Consider the following 18,181-nt stretch of genomic DNA (forward strand, 5'->3'; position numbering starts at 1 on the left):
TCTGTCTCTCTCTCTTTTGCTGACGAACGCCGACGACGCCGACGCCGACGTACGCTGCCGGGCCGCTACGTTACGCCGCCGCCGCGCCCCCACGCCGCCGGACCGCGCCCCCACCGCCGCGAGACGCCGCCGCTGCCACGCCTCCGCCGCTGCCTCGCCGCCGCCGCACCCCCACGCCGCCGGGCCGGCCCACGGCGCCGGACCGCGCCCCCACCGCCGCGAGACGCCACCGCCGCGAACGAACGCTTAACGAACGCGAACGAACGCGAACGAAACGTTAAAGAAACGTGAACGAAACATGAATGAACGTGAACGAACGCGAACGAACGTGACTGAAACGTGAACGAACGTGAGTGTTAGTGAATGAACGCGAACGTAGGTGAACGAACGCGATCGAACGCTCAACGAACGCGAACGAATGTGAACGAACGCGAACGAAACGTTAAAGAAACGTGAACGAACGCGAACGAAACGTGAACGAACGTGAACGAACGCGAACGAACGTGACTGAAACGTGAACGAACGTGAGTGTTAGTGAACGAACATGAATGAACGTGAAAGAAACGCAAACGAACGTGATTGAAACGTTAACGAACGTGAATGCACTTGACAAGTGTGAGAACGAACGCGAGCGAAATGTGTACGAACGAGATAATTAAACTATTGTTGAACTTAGCATATATATATGATTATATATACTTGAAAACGTGAAATACATTATATGTTCCTTTGTATTTAGACTAATACATTTTTTTTGCATGTTGCAGAGAAGACGTCGTCGTCGTCGTCCCTCAAGCCGAAGTGGTAGCTAGCCCTCGAACGAATTCGCACAGGCAAGTGATGTAGAGATGTGATTATTAGAGATATAATATAAGATTGTTAGATTTCTAATATAAGATTATTAGATTATTAGAGTTAGCATATGTGAGTGTTAGAGATTATTAGATTATTAGACCTAGCATATTTGAGTGTTAGAGATAGTTAGACATTTAATATAAGATTATTAGAGGTTTAATATACGAAACTTAATTAGACTTAGCATATGTGAGTGTTAGAGATTTAATATAAGATTATTAGAGATGTAGTATTCGAAACATATTTGATTGTTAAAGATTTAATATAAGATTATTAGAGATGTAATATTCGAAACTTAATTAGACTTAGCATATATGATTATCTACCGTACAAATACACGACACTTAGACTTAGCATATTTGAGTGTTAGAGATAGTTAGAGATTTAATATAAGATTATTAGAGGTTTAATATACGAAACTTAATTAGACTTAGCATATGTGAGTGTTAGAGATTTAATATAAGATTATTAGAGATGTAATATTCGAAACATATTTGATTGTTAGAGATTTAATATAAGATTATTAGAGATGTAATATTCGAAACTTAATTAGACTTAGCATCTATGATTATCTACCGTACAAATACACGACACTTAGACTTAGCATATATGATTATTTGAGTTTTAATACAAGATTACTAGAGTGTTAATATTACGCTTAGCAAATATTTCTTCTATGAACAGATGGCTGATCGCGATGAGGAACAGATACTGTACGATACAATCGCATCGGGAAGCAGCCAGTACTGGAACGAAGAAGAGGGGAACGAGGATCCAAACCAGTACTTGAACGAGGAGGGGAACGCGGAGAGGGATGCAGAGGGGAACGAGGAGGGGAACGTGGAGAGGGATGCGGAGGGGAACGAGGAGAAGGCTAGTGGAAGTCATCCCTCCGCTGGACAGAAGAGGGCACGCGGACAACGAGGTGCCGCGAAGAAGATAGAGGGTCGGCACATCATAACTGAGGTGGACGCAGACGGCCGACCTAGTGCCCCGGCACAAGCAGCCAAGAATTTCGTACGCCACAGCGGTTGGGTTGTGAGGGATAACGTGCCTGTCAGCAAGGTGTACTGGCACAGAACAAGGGCACGCGGGGGTGATGACAGCTTTGTCCCGGAATCAGAGAAAGAGATGCTGTGGACCACAATGCTCGAGACGTTCACGCTCCCTGCGGGTACAGAGAACATAGTGAAACAGTGGACTCTTAAGAAAATGGCAGAACAGTTCCAGACCTTCAAGGGAGATCTGTACCGGAAATACATCTTGAAGGGGCAGACACCGAACTTTGACGTATTCCCGAAGCTAAGGGATCACTTGGACGAGTTCGTTGCTTACAAGACAGGTCAACAAGGGTAGGCGATGATGGAAAGAAACAAAGAAAATGCTGCCAAGAAGAAGTACCATCACCACTTGGGGTAAGGCGGCTATAGCGTCGCGATGCCGAAGTGGGAGGAGATGGAGGCAAGCTTGCTTGAGAGGGGTATCGAACCGGCCACCGCTAAATGGCCTGATCGATCGAAGTTCTGGTACTATGCTCACGGTGGAACGCTCAACCCAGTTGATGGCTCCTTGGTCTTCAGCGATCAGATACGCGAGGCTGCGAATCGACTAACGGACGCAGTGGAAGCCTCTTCTCAGGGCACGTTCCGACCCGACAGAGAGAAGGACGAGCTGTCACTCGCCCTACAAACTCCCGAGCATCCAGGACGAACACGAGGGAAAGGCGTGATTCCCTGGAAGATTGGATTCAAGGAGGACATCCACACGTACAGGAGTCGGATGAGGAGCAAGAGAGATACCGAGGCGAAGATTGCAGATCTTGAGTACAGGGTATCGAGCTACGAGCTCAGCATGCAAGAGAAGGTGGCCCGGAAGGTGGATGAACGCATGGCAGTACATCGGTCACATGATCCCCAGCCGTACATACCTCCTCCAATGGTCAACCCATCAGGCAATCGTAGCAGCTGCGCCTCAACGGGGCAGGTAGTATCACATAGCATGGACGCCATGCAAACCCAGGACGAAACCACCTGCCCCGTTGATGAGATCACGCATTGGACACCATGTGAGCTGCATATTCCCTTGAAGAACTTATCAATCAAGGTATGCTCGATGTAATATATGATTTTTGAGTCGTACGTTCCGCAAGTTGCTGCTTAGGTTGATTACTAATAGATAACCTCTCATCACGTGAAGGTGGCGTCGGGAATGGCCATCCCAACAGACATTTCAGGGACTTACCACTGCAGGCCGATTCCAGCAAGATACTCGAGGGTCGAAGTTGAGCTGGTGAAAGCCGTGTACGAGGACCTCGAGTTGGACTACCCAGGAGGAGACGGTGAGACGCATCTACGAGACACAAGCCACGCCATTATACTATGGCGCAAGCGGTACATCATCCTCCCTGGGCGACAAGCGGCGTCTCGTGCACCATCTCCTCCGGCTCCGCCGTCTCCTCCTGCACCAACTCCTCCGGCTCCTCCGCCACCTCCTCCTGCACCATCTCCTCTGGCTCCTCTGCCACCTCCTCCTGCACCATCTCCTCCGCCTCCTCCGCCTCCTCCGCCTCCTCCTCCACCGTGTCCGCCTGCACCTCCCAAGACAAGGTCTCGCCAAGCTCCACCTCCTGCCAGCAAAAGGGCAACGAAGAAGGCCAAAGTTGACACCACCAAAAACAAGGAGCCGCTGTACGGTTGCAGTCAAGAGGAGCTTGACGCTTATGTGGCAGGAGAAGTGAAGAGGCAACTCAAGCCTCGGAGTCCTGAAAAGAAGATACCTATTGACCTGAGCGTGAAGAATTTCTTCAAGGGAATGTCCACCGCAAACAAGGAGGCCTTAAAGCTATCGGATTGTGACCGAACACTTAGGAAAGCCTATTACAAGAAGTCCAAACCAGTTCCTCAGCTTGGAGAACAACCACACCAAGTGGTCGAGCCGTTGGTGACCAGCGAAGACTTTGGCATAACGGATTTCATTTCGGACACCGGTCTAACCATGGCTCAGTTGGTTGGAGCCGCACCAATCCCGAAGGCGGAAGTGGCATACAAGTTTGAACTCGGTAAACCGCTTGTCAGACCTGAGCAGCTGCAGTCCCTACTGACACAAATGTACAAATTCCATGAACGGTACATGGAAATGAGCGCCAATGGTAGAGAGATGTTCGGAGCGAGGATCAGAAACCCTGACTTCTTGCAAGGAGAAGATGTTCTATGGATCCATTTCAAGGATGTCTTCGATCTGTACCATCGGGATGCCCTCGACGTCTCTCTTCTGAGCGCATGGATTTTGTAAGTATCTTTGAGTTCGATTTGTTTCGTTCAATAATTAGCTCCTGGCATATATGTAAGCAATAATAATTTCCTTTCATTGTTGTAGAATGGAGATTCAAAGGGCCCGACGGCGGGGGGTTTACGATACTGGGTTCATCGACCCTCGGAAAATCAACACCGAAATGCTCGACAAGTACGAGAAAGACACAGAGGACAATCTCGTCCATCTCCTAACGCAGCAGCATTTCAAGACGTTCATACTATTGCCGTACAACACAGAGTGAGTTTTTATTGCCGTTCGAACAAATTTCATTCCCATACATATAACATGTACATTCTGATATTTATCTCATCTCACGCATATTCCAGATTCCACTGGGTCCTGTTCTTTTTCGACTTGGATGCATGCAGAGTCACTGTGTATGACTCAATGAATAAAGAGGAGAAGGTTTTTTACAAGGTCTTCCAACTGATAGACAGGTAATATAATGCCATCTATTCCAAAGTCGCGCGACTCTGTTGCTATTATGTTGATCTCAGGTAATATTTAATTAATTATAGCTTGCAACTACACATGTAGGGCTTGGGATCGGTTCCGTCAATTGGTCCGCGGGACTTGGAAAGAAAAACTTGGACAGAGGTTTCATTTTCCAGTGAGTACATGCATGATCCAAAATTATATTGAATTGAATCTCTAGTTACAGTTAATATAAAGAGTAGATTAAATCTCTCATCGTTTCTCATGTAGTGCGCAAAGCAGGACATGGGAACTAACTTATGCGGCTACTACGTATGCGAGTATGCCCACTGCCTATCAAACCAAAGATACACCACACGAGAGCTCGATGTACGTATACATAAACCATTCAAAATTTCATTGCGTATCAATTTGTTAAGTTGTTTATTAATTTCATATATTGATATGTCATTATTTTTCGAATGATAGCGTATTCACATGAGGGAAAAACTCCCACACAAGGATTTTATCACGGCTGTTCAAGAACAACTGATGGGGTTCATCAATGAAGAAGTCCTTAATCCCGATGGTGAATTCCACTACGACGGATCGACAATTCGTAACGTCGGTCCTTCCTCTTCTGACGTAACGCAGGTGTCGAAGTCGTAACTATAGCTAGCGCGTAAATGAATTGTACTGTACATGCATGTATATATATATATTTATATATGTACGTATATTTACTTTAGTGTTAATATATATTTTGGTAACATATATGTATATAAAATGTTAAGTGCTTTAAATTATAAATATGTGTGTAATATATGTATTTATACATATATACATACGCATATATATATATATATATATATACTATATAGGACACTCATATGGGGCACCATGGTGCCCGGGCACCATGGTATCTAATGCACAAAATCACTCAAATTTTTCAAAATTTTCAAATTGTGAGTATATACCTAGTTATAATAATTTGATTCATACCTATACTTATCAACAAAACAACTCAAATTTAACTTTATTTCACAATCCATGATTACATACCTAACTAATTATATGTATGGATGCTATATACCTAGAATCAAAATCTAACAAAAACAAGTTCAAATTCAGTTCAAACTTGCTTTAAACTAGTTAGTAAAGTAGTTAATGTTAATACCTAAGTAATTGAAAAAGTTTCATACTTATTTGAATTGGGTATATACTCAATTTCAACAATGGTGCCCGGGCACCATGGAGCACCAAACAAATTTACTATATATATATATATATATATATATATATATATATATATATATATATATATATATATATATATATATATATATATATATATATATATATATATAATCAACCATGCAACAAACAGGGCCATGCAAATAAAAAAAAATGGTATATAGATCTTTAGTCCCGGTTCGTGTTACCAACCGGGACTAAAGGGAGGTTACGAACCGGGACTACAAACGATTTCTCCACCAGTGCCACATTCCTGAACTTTGCTCATTTTTGCAAACAGATATCACCATTTTTTTTTTTGGCAAAGCAAGGCCTCCCGGCCTTTCCTCTAAAAGCAAATTAATTACGGGCCTGTCAGAATTTGGTTGCAGTCACTCATTTGGGCCGCTGGTAAGTTTCACTGATTAATATCTAGTAGAATTTTATCTGTCTTGGTTTCTGTGGTCAGAAAATTCTATTACTTTTGTCCCAGTTTTATGTCGAATGGAACACAGAGTTAATTAAGTGAATTCGACAGGCCAGGCCTTCAGCACTTTTGAGATAATTAAAAGTCTTATATTTTTTGGCCTCTGTATCGGGTAATGATTTAGGTGTACATAGCCGATTGTTATAAAATAAAAAGCATAACGAGTTTAAGATTCTGATAAGCAACTGATTGATAGTCAGCTTATAAGAATCTAAAAAAGCTTAATTTCTAACTTCTGACTTCTAGTTTATTTGCTAGATTTTATAATTACAGTTTCTCAGAATTTAGATCAAAAGCTGGATTGTTTAAAGAAGCTTCTAATTCTAAACGAAACTACAACAGCTAATAGCTCTCCAAAACAGGCTATATATCTCTGAAATATATGAAAAGGAAAAAGTTGCTTTGGTAATTCTGAGAGTAACAGAAACAATAAAATTCTAATCCATATTAGCCTACTATTATTACGCAAATCATAATAAGAAAAGAGACCCCGGTGACACCTATAGATGGCCAAATGAATCGTCCGGCTCGTGCCCGTCCAAATGGCATAGGAATGGCCCAATAGGACTCAACCGTGCCGGGCCAGTCTGAAGGCACGAAAGTCTATTATGCGGCTCCTAGGAAAAAGTCCATTTTGGCTCCCTCATTTCTATGGGCCATCTCTACTATGGCTAATAAAGTCTATTTATCATCCCTCATATCTTTGGACCAGGTGTTATATGGATGGAATAAGTCCATTTTGTCTCCCTCATCTATTTGACTCCTTCATCATTGGACCGGGCTGGCCCATCGTGCCGAGGAAGAGGCCCAGGCACAACCCAAAGGTCGGGCCGTGCCGGCACAACCCATGCCGTGCTTGGGCCGGGTTGTCGGGCCTCAGGCCTAGTGCGCTCCTATTTTAAAAGCATGCATCATACAGATTTGGAGTCAATTGGTAAAATATGTAACGTGCATTAGATTAGAAATAATATCTCTGTTGTTTAATATATGACGCTATTAACTATTTGACAAACGTTTGACCATTCGTATTATTTAAAATTGTTATTCAAATATAAAAAATATATTAACTCATGCTTAAAGAACATCTGATGATAAATTAAATTATAATAAAATAAATAATAATTACTAATTTTTTAATAAGATAAATGGTCAAACGTATCTAAAATAGTCAATGGTGTCATATATTAAAAAACGAATGGAGTATCTTCTTTTTTGAAAGCAATATCATTGTGATAAAGCCAGATAGACCAATAAAGAGTATTAGCGCCAATCGAAAGATATAGATATACACGAATTGGTGCCCAAGCTTCAAGGTTTGGAATACACAAACTGGCTCAATATTTTTGAGAATTTTCAACTTCTGGGTGTATACCTAAGCGTAGGAATTTCATTCATACCCATAGCTAACAATAGAACAACTTAACTTCAACTTTATTTTGCAAACCATTATTACATATACTTAACTAGAAATTGGATTAAATTCAGTTCAAACTGGTTTGAACTAATTAGTAAGCTAGTTAGCAAGCAAGTTAATGATCGTACAAAAAAATTTAAAAATTGTCCATACTCATTTAAATTGGATATATAATCAAATCGAACCTCGAGGCCTAGGTAGGGATGAAAATGGTTTTTGGAAGTTTCCGGTTTTCGGAAGTGTATTCGGTAATGGAAAGCATCAGTCGGAATATTTTTGGAAACGGAAACAAATTTGAATTTTCTTACTTAGAACCAGAAATGAATACGATAAGGCTTCTATCCGTTGGAAAACCAGAATTGGTCGGAAACTTTTTCGGAAATGAATTTAGATTTTTGTTCCTCGGATTTGGGAACAAATTACTTTTCATATACAGTTGATTAGTTTCAGCATTCTCTCCTCTAAATATTCAGATTTGTACTCATTATGGAGGTGGTTAGTTGAATGGAGGTTTTTTTTTTTCCATTCCGGGGCATTAGATCTATCTTTCTCTTGCCTAGTGACTTTTTTATTATTTTAATAGGTCATGCCATACTCAACTATAGATGAATATAGTTCTTGTTCTCCTAAAAGCTATTTGAAGTGCACAACTATTTATATTATTGATAAAAATAAGAAATGTGGATTTGTTGTTTTAGAAAAATAATGAGGTATATCTCTGCGTTGATATGAGAAGTTCAGTTTGAGGGTTTTCCTATTCCGATAAATATCTATTACCGTATTCGCTCCAATTCGTGTTTGCTTCGTTTTCATATTCGATTCTATTTTTGTATCCGAGGTTTTCAATTCCGATTCCGGTTCCAAAAGAAAGGTATGAAAAAAGAAATGGTAGAGGTGGTTTTTGTCCGTTTCCGAGCTGTTTTGAAATGAACAAGTTTGGTTTTCTTCATAAGGGACCCTCTCTAGTTATGAGTTTCGATGACTTCTTAGCTTTCATTTTCAATACTGATAGTGAAATACCATGAGCAGCAGGATGTTGAGGTCTTCAGCCGGATGTTGAGGACCGGAATTTGAAGTGAAATTCTTGATTTTGCTTGCCTTCTTGCCTGACTTAACTCAGGTTTTCGAGTCCTTTTATAGCTAGCGAATATATTTACGTCGATCCCTCGAGGGTCGATAAAGTCTTTATCCTGGGGGACGATTTCAGATAGGTTTTGTCATAAAAAAAGGCCATGAGAGTATGTTGCAGATGACCGGAACAGACACCGCTAGAAGACCAGAGGAAGAAACCGAAGGCAAGAGCATGTCGTGAAAGACGCACATAGGGTGGGCGTGCTTCGACCACACTTCCCTAGGCCCAGCCACTCACTACTATAGAAACGCACAAAAGAAACAGCTCTATTGGTGCCATAAATCCTAAAACCGATACATATAGACCTTTCTGTATCTCCACAGGATGGAAAATTATAGAACCGACACCTTCAATCTACTATAGGTACCGGTGATAGAGAAAAACTAGCACAATACTTTAGGTGCCGTTTATTAAAAAACCAAAACCTTTAATAAATTGTAGTAGCCGCTAAATAAAAATCGACACCTATACTTATATTATAGTGCAAGTTCTAGATAAAAACCAAAACCTATATAAAAAAAAGTAAAGTGCATTGGCGGTCCATAAACTTGTAGGGTTATGTCATACAAGTTACTAAAATATCAAAATGCATATCTAGGTCTCAGAACTTATCAAAGTGTATCATCTAGGTCCCAAATCGACACATCTCCTCTAGGATCCTACATGACGCCACATGGACATGACATGTTCTTTTCTTTTTTTTTCTTCTTTTGTTTTTTCTTTTTCGTTTTCTTCTCATTCTTCTTTTTTTCCTTTCTTCTGCTCTGGTCACAGATAAAGGAGAAGAAAGGGAAAAAAAGAGAAGAAAAATGAAAACTGAAAAATTTTAAATGGGTACCATTTGTCATTCAAAATGATGCCACGTCATGTCTGTGTAGCATGCCACATCAACGCCATGTAGGATCCTGAATGGGTTGTAACGATTTGGGACCTAGATGACACACTATGACAAGTCCTGGGACTTAGATATGCATTTTGAGAATTTAGGGACCTAAAAGACATACCCCTACAAGTTTTAAAGACCGCCCGTACACTTTACTCTAAAAAAAAATAAAAAACCGCTATGAGAGCCGACCGAGCAAACCATATCCGTGCCTACTCACATCCTCATCTCCGTCTCACATGACGCTCCTTCTTTCTCCTCCTCCTCTCCGTCCGCAATCCCCTCCCTATTCCACCTCCACCTTCCGCCTCCCCCAACTAACCTCCTCCACTAGCTGGCGGTGGTAGCTGCGAGCCACCAATTGCAGTTTGCCGCCACGTCCTGTCGCCCTTTGTCTATGGCAGCGGCGCTTGTCCGCGCGTGACCCTTGACCTGTGGAAGCGGTGGCAGTGCCCATCCGCCCGTGACTCATCTGCCTTCGTATGCAGCGGCGGCGGTCTCCATTCGCGCGCTGTCCGTCACCCTTCGTTCGCGGTAGCGGCTGTGGTGCCCTTCCACGCGCTGCTCCATCTGCATCCTGGACGTGTGGCGGGGTTCTTGGAGGAGTGGTGTCAGAGTACCGCTGGAACGCCTGGAGGAGAAGGAGCATGGCGGCAATGAGCTGGGTGAACAACAGAGCGAAGGTGGGAAGGCGGAAGCCGTCTTCCAGAAGGAGAAGCGCAAGCGCAAGGCTAACACTAAATATATGTCTTCGGAGAGGGTTGTGTAACTGGGCCGTGTGATTAAGCCTATGTAAGAGAGTTGGTGAGAGGGAGAACCTGTATATCTAACGAGTAGGAGTTCAAAACGAATCTATCGACTGGAACCTGGTGGCGACGACGACGGCGGCGGCTCCGATCCTGTCGGATCGTGAGATAGTTCTTGGTTCCAAAGCTATTTCGTGTGTGTGTTCTTGAGTTCATGTTGCTTGCGAAGTTATGGTTCTTACAATCTAGTATCAGAGCTCGTTCGATCCAAAATCTCTCGGTTCGACCGTAGAATTACTGATCGGGGATTGGATTCCGCCTTCGGGTGGAAACCGTGAAAAGGCAACTTGCCTCGATCGGGTTGGCTGAATTTGGATTGGATTGAGAGCTGTGATCCTGGAGAAGCCACGCTACGTTACCAAGCAAGCAGCGCAAATCATGGTGCAAGAGGGAATGCTAGATCTCCTACTCAAAACCTTGGAGGACAACAAGAAGAAAAGAATGGAGGCAGAGGAGAGGAATCGGATGGACATGAAGGAGCTCAAGGCGGTGTGGAAGCTAGGCTACCTCAAGTTGAGAAGCAGGTGGTGGATCTGCATGCATCAATGGGAAATTTGAGCGTGAAGGTGGAGCAATTGGAGAGTGCCCTGCTTCATCAAGCACAAGAGGGATCCCCTGCTCAACTCTGCTTCTCCTTTGGTGATTGAAACACAGTCAGAAAATCTGGGTGGATCTGGGGTAATTGCTGGTAGCATTCCAACCATGACCTGTCCGCAGTTTACTGGGGATAATCCACAGATGTGAAAGGCTAACTGTGAAGTCTATTTCGATGTTTATGGGATACCTTCGGGTCAGTGGGTAAAGGTGGCCACCGTGAATTTTGTGGGAAATTTTGCATATTGGTTACAATCAGTAAGGAACCAGCTAATAGGGGTGACTTGGTTTGATTTATTTGAAAGAGTATGTGCTCGCTTTACTAGGGACAGGCAGGAAGCTTTGGTGAGGCAATGGTTCCACATTAGACAAACTAATACAGTAGCTGAGTATGTGGAGAAGTTCGATTCCCTAATGCATCTGCTGTTGGCTTATGAACAGTCAGTTCCTCAAGTGTATTTTGTTCAGAAATTTATTGATGGACTTAAGGATGAAGTGAGGAGGGTAGTGATTATTCATAGACCATAGGACATGGATACTGCCAGCTTAGTGGCTCTCTTGCAGGAGGAAGCGTTGGAAGGGGTTAAAATCGGGGTATTCAGGAGGAGTGACTGTACCAATTATCTGAGACCTATGCACAAGGTGAATTTCCAAGTGAATTTACAAACCACTCCAACAAGGAACAACTAGGTTACTCAAGGGGAGGAGAAAAAGGGAGCTGAATCTGCCAAGACAAAAGAGGACAGACTTGCAACATTGAAATCTTATAGAAGATCTACGGGGTTATGCTTTACATGTGGAGAAAGATGGGGAAAAGATCACAAATGCTCTCCTTCTGTACAGTTGCATGTAGTACATGAGCTCCTGGATATTCTGCAAGAGGACACTGAAGAAATATTGTCTGCTGAAACTGCGACACAGAAGGAGGATTTAATAGTCATGGCAATTTCTCAACAAGCAGCAAATGTGACAGAGTCTGGTAGTACTAATTCTTTCATTGATGAGCAAGTTGGCATGAAAATGATTGGAGTGGAAGAGTTCCAGCATTCCCTGAAGGTACAAATAGCAGATGGAGGACAGTTGATTTGCTCTAAAATTCTGCCTGGCTGTAATTGGTGTATGCAAGGTCATAGCTTCAAAAATGATTTCAAGTTGATTCCTCTGGGAAGTTATGATATAATTTTAGGCATGGATTGGCTGCAGCAACATAGTCCTATGCAGATAGATTGGATTCAAAAATGGGTTGAGTTCCAATATCAGAATCAGTTGATTAGGCTCCATGGCATTAAGAAGCAAAGTAGTACCTATGCTAACATTTCTATAGAGCAACTGGTGGGAATGGCTAAATCTGGAGCTATAATGTACTTGGTGAAGATAGCTGAGACTACTCATGAGGAAGAATTTCCCATACCTGAAAAAATTCAGCAAGTCCTTCAAAGCTATCAGGATGTGCTTGCAGAGCCTAAGAACTTGCCACCTCGTAGAAATTGTGACCACAAGATTCCTCTTATTGAAGGGGCTCAACCAGTCAACCTGAGACCATACAGGTATAATCCTGAGCTCAAGGATGAGCTAGAGAAGCAAGTTAATGAGATGTTGGAGTTGGATGTAAAACAACCAAGTCAGAGTGCATGGTCTTGACCTGCTCTTTTGGTTAGAAAGAAGGATGGGTCGTGGAGACTATGTGTGGATTACAGACATTTGAATGCCTTGACTATTAAAAGTAAATACCCAGTCCCAATTATTGAAGAACTTTTGGATTAATTGTCTGGTTCTAAGTGGTTCACCAAGCTCGATCTTAGAGCAGGTTACCATCAAATAAGAATGATGCCACGAGAGGAACCAAAGACTTCCTTTCAAACACACTATGGCCACTTTGAATACAAGGTCATGTCATTTGGACTGACAGGAGCCCCAACTACTTTTCAAGCAGCCATGAACAACACATTAGCCCCAGTCCTGAGAAGGTGTGCCCTGGTTTTCTTTGACGATATTTTGATATATAGTCCTGATTTGCAGACTCATGTTGCTAATGTATCACAAGTTCTCCAACTACTTCGCAAGGATCATTGGCAGGTGAAGTTCTCAAAGTGTTCCTTTGCCCAGCAGCAGGTATCATATATGGGACATGTGATTGGTATTAATGGAGTGGCCACTGAACCAAAAAAGATTCAGGATGTGGTGAATTGGGTGGTTCCAACTACAGTTAAGAAGTTAAGAGGGTTTTTGGGTCTAGTAGGCTACTATAGAAAGTTTGTCAAAAACTTTGGTGTGCTGTGTAAACCCTTAACTCAATTGTTAAGGAAGGGAGAGAAGTTTAAGTGGACTGCAGAAACTTAGACAGCATTTCAAGCAATTAAACAAGCTCTTGTTTATGGCCCTGTATTAGCACAGTATTAGCACTCCCAGATTTCTCTAAGTCATTCACTGTTGAGACAAATGCAAGTGACTTTGGCATTAGGGCTGTCCTGTCTCAGGAGGGTCATCCAATTGCCTATCTCAGTAAGCACTAGGATCAAAATCAAGGGGGCTATCCACATATGAAAAGGAGTGCATGGCTGTTCTGTTGGCAGCAGAGTGTTGTAGACCTTATTTACAACATCAAGAATTTGTCATAATGACAGATCACCATATTTTGGTCCATTTATCTGATCAGAGACTTCATACACCCTGGCAGCAGCGAGCATTTACTAAATTGATGGGGTTACATTATAAAATCTGCTACAAGAAGGGTAGTACTAACTCAACTGTTGATGCTTTATCCAGAAAGGATAACCTAGGTGATGAGCAGGCAATGGCTATTTCTAGTGGAGTTCCTATGTGGATACATGAGGTAGTTCAAGGGTATGATAAGGATGAATATTCTTCTCAATTGCTTACTGAACTTGCTGTTCAGCCTATTGCGAGCATTTTTCCCTTCAGAATGGTCTGCTTCATTATAAGGGCAGACTCTGGGTAGGAGACAACTCTGAATTGTAGCACAAACTAATTGTGGAAATGCATGATAATCCAGTTGGAGGTCATTCTGGAAAATTGAAGCACTTGTTTGCTTGGAAAGGAATGAAAGAGCAAGTCAAGTAGTATGTGTCACAATGTCAAGTTTGCCTTCAGGCTAAACCAGAGAGGGTTATATATCCAGGAGTACTACGACCACTTCTAGTTCCTGAGGGTGCGTGGCAAGTAATCTCGATGGACTTCATTGAGGGGCTGCCAGTTTCAGAGAGGTACAACTGCATAATGGTAGTGGTTGACAAGTTTTCTAAGTTTGCGCATTTCCTACCATTGTCACATCCTTATACTGCAGCAAGTGTGGTTGAGGTTTTCACAAGAAACATCTATAAACTGCATGGCATGCCTAAAATCATTGTGTCTGATTGGGATAGCATTTTCACCAGTCAGTTCTGGGAGTATCTATTCGCTAAGGTAGGAACTAAGTTACACATGAGCTCCTCATACCACCCTCAGTCCGATGGTCAAACAGAGCGTGTCAATCAGTGCTTGGAGATTTTCTTGCGATGTTTTATACACTCTGTTCCCCGCAAGTGGGCTGCTTAGCTATACTTAGTTGAATTTTGGTACAATACCTCCTATCATTCAGCTGTTCAAAAGACACCATTTGAAGTAACTTATGGCTACCAACCAACCCATTTTGGTATTAGCCTGGAAGATTGTTCTGTTCCAGATTTGGAGGAGTGGTTAAGGGACAGAAAGTTTGTGCATCAGCTAATTCAACAGCATTTACATCGGGCTCAACAACAGATGAAAGCTTTTCCTGATAAGAACAGATCCTTCAGAGAGTTTGCTCCAGAAGATTGGGTATATTTGAAACTTCAACCATATGTGCAATCTTCTGTGGCCAAGAGAGCTAATCACAAATTATCCTTCAAGTTCTTTGGCCCCTTCCAGATTTTACAAAAAGTGGGTTCTTTGGCTTATAAGTTGGACCTGCCATCCGATTGCTTCATTCATCCGGTTGTTCATGTGTCCTAGTTGAAATGAGCTCGGGGTTATGCTCCGACAATCCAGCACTCATTACCTTCGCCTCTAGATTCTTTGAGTGTCCCTGTTGCCTTTCTGGATTATCGTCTTACTAGGAAAGGTAACACCGTTATTCCTCAACTTCTAATTCAATGGACAGGTGGTGATACGGTGGACGCTACATGGGAAGATCAAGCTAATTTGCAGACCAGATTTCCATGTGCGCCGGCTTGGGGGCAAGCCGGATTCCAAGGAAGGGAGAATGTCAGAATACCGCTGGAACGCCTGGAGGAGAAGGAGCATGGCGACAACGAGCTGGATGAACAACAGAGTGAAGGCGGGAAGGTGGAAGCCGTCTTCCAGAAGTTGAAGCACAAACGCAAGGCTAACACTAAATATATGTTTTCAGAGTGGGTTGTGTAACTGGGCCGTGTGATTAACCCCATGTAAGAGAGTTGGTGAGAGGGAGAACCTGTATATCTAACGAGAAGGAGTTCAAAACGAATCTATCGACTGGAACCTCGTGGCGATGGCGCGGCGGCTCCGATACTATTGAATCATGAGATAGTTCTTGGTTCCAAAGCTATTTCGTGTGTGTGTTCTTGACTTCATGTTGCTTGCGAAGTTAGGGTTCTAACAAGTGCCAGCGTCTCAAGATTACCATCATTGGGTTCGCCACACGCTGCTCGCCCACTCCTGCTCTGACTACTCCCCTGCCGCCTCCAGCGACTAGTTCCGCGCGATGTAAGATTTGGATTTGCATTTGGGATTTAAGGATTTGCATTTGTAAGAACATCAGAATCAAACGATGGGATTTTGTTCTTTTCAATTGATTTGAGACAGCGGGAGCAACTCAATGCAGTGGTTCGATTCAAGCCGTTTTTTTTTCTCGTGTGTGCATCAGAGGTGCTGGTTGTGGAACCAGCACCAATGACCTAGAGTCATCAGTGTCGCCACTGTGGTGCCGGTTGAGAAAATCCAACACCTATGAGGGTTCCAATCGACACCAATGATGTTTTCTATAGTAGTGACTAGGTCACGTGTTGTCAGCTGATTAAGTACGATAATAAAGCGATGACGACATTAATTGGACCTGGTCGGCCGCACCTTCCTCTCCGACCTATATAAACTTGTTATCGTGGCTGTTGATTTCTGTACAAAGAAGTTACACTACTTATCCCTTCCGGTAGCAAGAGTAGCCACTATTTGGATAGTGACTGCCGATTCTACGCTAGTGTTACTTTTGCCATGATTCAACAAAAAGTGGCAACGATTTTTCACTTAATATATAGTTTATTTTTCCACTTAGTTGAATGCCTCCACCATTATCTCCGTGTCTAACTCGCCAACATCGATTAGTTCAACGATCAGGTCTGTTTGAAACAATGGAAAATGTCTAACATGGTAAGTCAGCAGCTAGGGCACTAACTAAAACGTAACTGAACCATTTTTTTAGATGTGTATTACGTTTACAAAAACGATTTTGCTATCCATCTCAGTGTGATTTTTTTGCTGGCATAAGTTCTCTGTCAGAAAACTAGCTTTAAAAATGGACAACACTAAAATTGGTAAAAAAAAAATCGTAACTCCTTTATATGAAATCCTTTGTACGAAAATTGTAGTGCTCGACGATTGCTACAACTTTCAACATATTAATATATCATCTCACATAGAGACTACATGATATAAGTGAATAATCTTATTAAAAGAGGTATTCAGGGAAATATATATGTAACCATCCATATTAATAGAGAACATCAATCGTAAAGATCATATAGAACTTTGGTTCACCTCGATTGGATCTATAATGATTTTTCTATAAATTTTTAAAATTTATTCATTTTTTAAAGAAGATGGAAAAATGATTTTTGCAGGTGATGAACTTCTTCATGAACCAGCCTTAAAAATGATATTTTACGTGCTAATTAACTTCTTAAAGAGCTGACCTTAAAATATTTTTTTACGGACGGTTCTCATAAGACCATGGATTTTAATATCGTGGGTGGTTTAAGAAAGTCGGCCTTGAAATTAAATGCAGTTGTAAGGCTATTCCCAACCCAACATACTAGACATAGTTTTCATAAACTCCACATCATTAAGAAACTAGTACTAGACACTACTCTTCCAATGCAAACTGGAAATGCTGTTCGGCGATCGATCGCCCTGGGGATGGGGCAACGATCGATCCCCTCCCCCCTCCCTCCCTCCACCCCTCCACCTGGTTTTCTTTTGTAACACCGCATTACTTTCCTATTTTAGTAAATTTATATACCTAAAGTTTATACACCTCAAGTTTACACATCTGAAGTTTAGAGACCAAAAGTTTATAAGTCAAAAGTTTATAAATCCGATTCAAATTTGAATTTGAATTCAAATATTTTTTTATATATAGTATTTCTATACATCTAAAGTTTATATATCAAAAGTTTATACACCTAAAGTTTATAGACCTAAAGTTTATAGACCTAAAGTTTATAAGTCAAAAGTTTATATACCCGTTTCAAATTTGAATTTGAATTATATCTGATTCAAATTTGAATTTGAATTTGAATTCAAATATTTTCTATATATAGTATTTCTATACATCTAAAGTTTATACACCTAAAGTTTATAGACCCAAAGTTTATAAGTCAAAAGTTTACATACCCAATTCAAATTTGAATTTGAATTATATCTGATTCAAATTTGAATTTGAATTCAAATATTTTCTATATATAGTATTTCTATACATCTAAAGTTTATACACCTAAAGTTTATAGACCCAAAGTTTATAAGTCAAAAGTTTACATACCCGATTCAAATTTGAATTTGAATTCAAATTTTTTATATATAGTATTTCTATACATAAATTTTTCTAACTTTTGTTTTTTAAAAAAATTTGTGTGGTGTACTGTAGTAGAAAGAAAAGAAGGGGAGAAGGAAGGGGGAGAAGAGGGAGGAGTATAGGGGGGGGGCAAACTGATCGCTGGGCAATCGATCGCCCATTAGCCCCCCCAATGCAAACACCACTGTTCATACTTAAATTTAATATTACTTATATTACATGATGTCTTGAATGTTATGTAGAAACTAT

At 41.6% G+C, this 18,181-nt stretch overlaps 1 pseudogene; it reads left to right on the top strand.

Moving 5' to 3' along the window:
* Positions 1-1,539: 1,539 nt before the first annotated feature.
* Positions 1,540-5,250, top strand: LOC136354779 (uncharacterized; annotated as a pseudogene).
* The last annotated feature ends 12,931 nt before the right edge of the window (positions 5,251-18,181 follow it).

This window comes from Oryza sativa, chromosome 12 (assembly GCF_034140825.1).
Source record: "Oryza sativa Japonica Group chromosome 12, ASM3414082v1".
NCBI classification, from domain to species: Eukaryota; Viridiplantae; Streptophyta; class Magnoliopsida; order Poales; family Poaceae; genus Oryza; species Oryza sativa.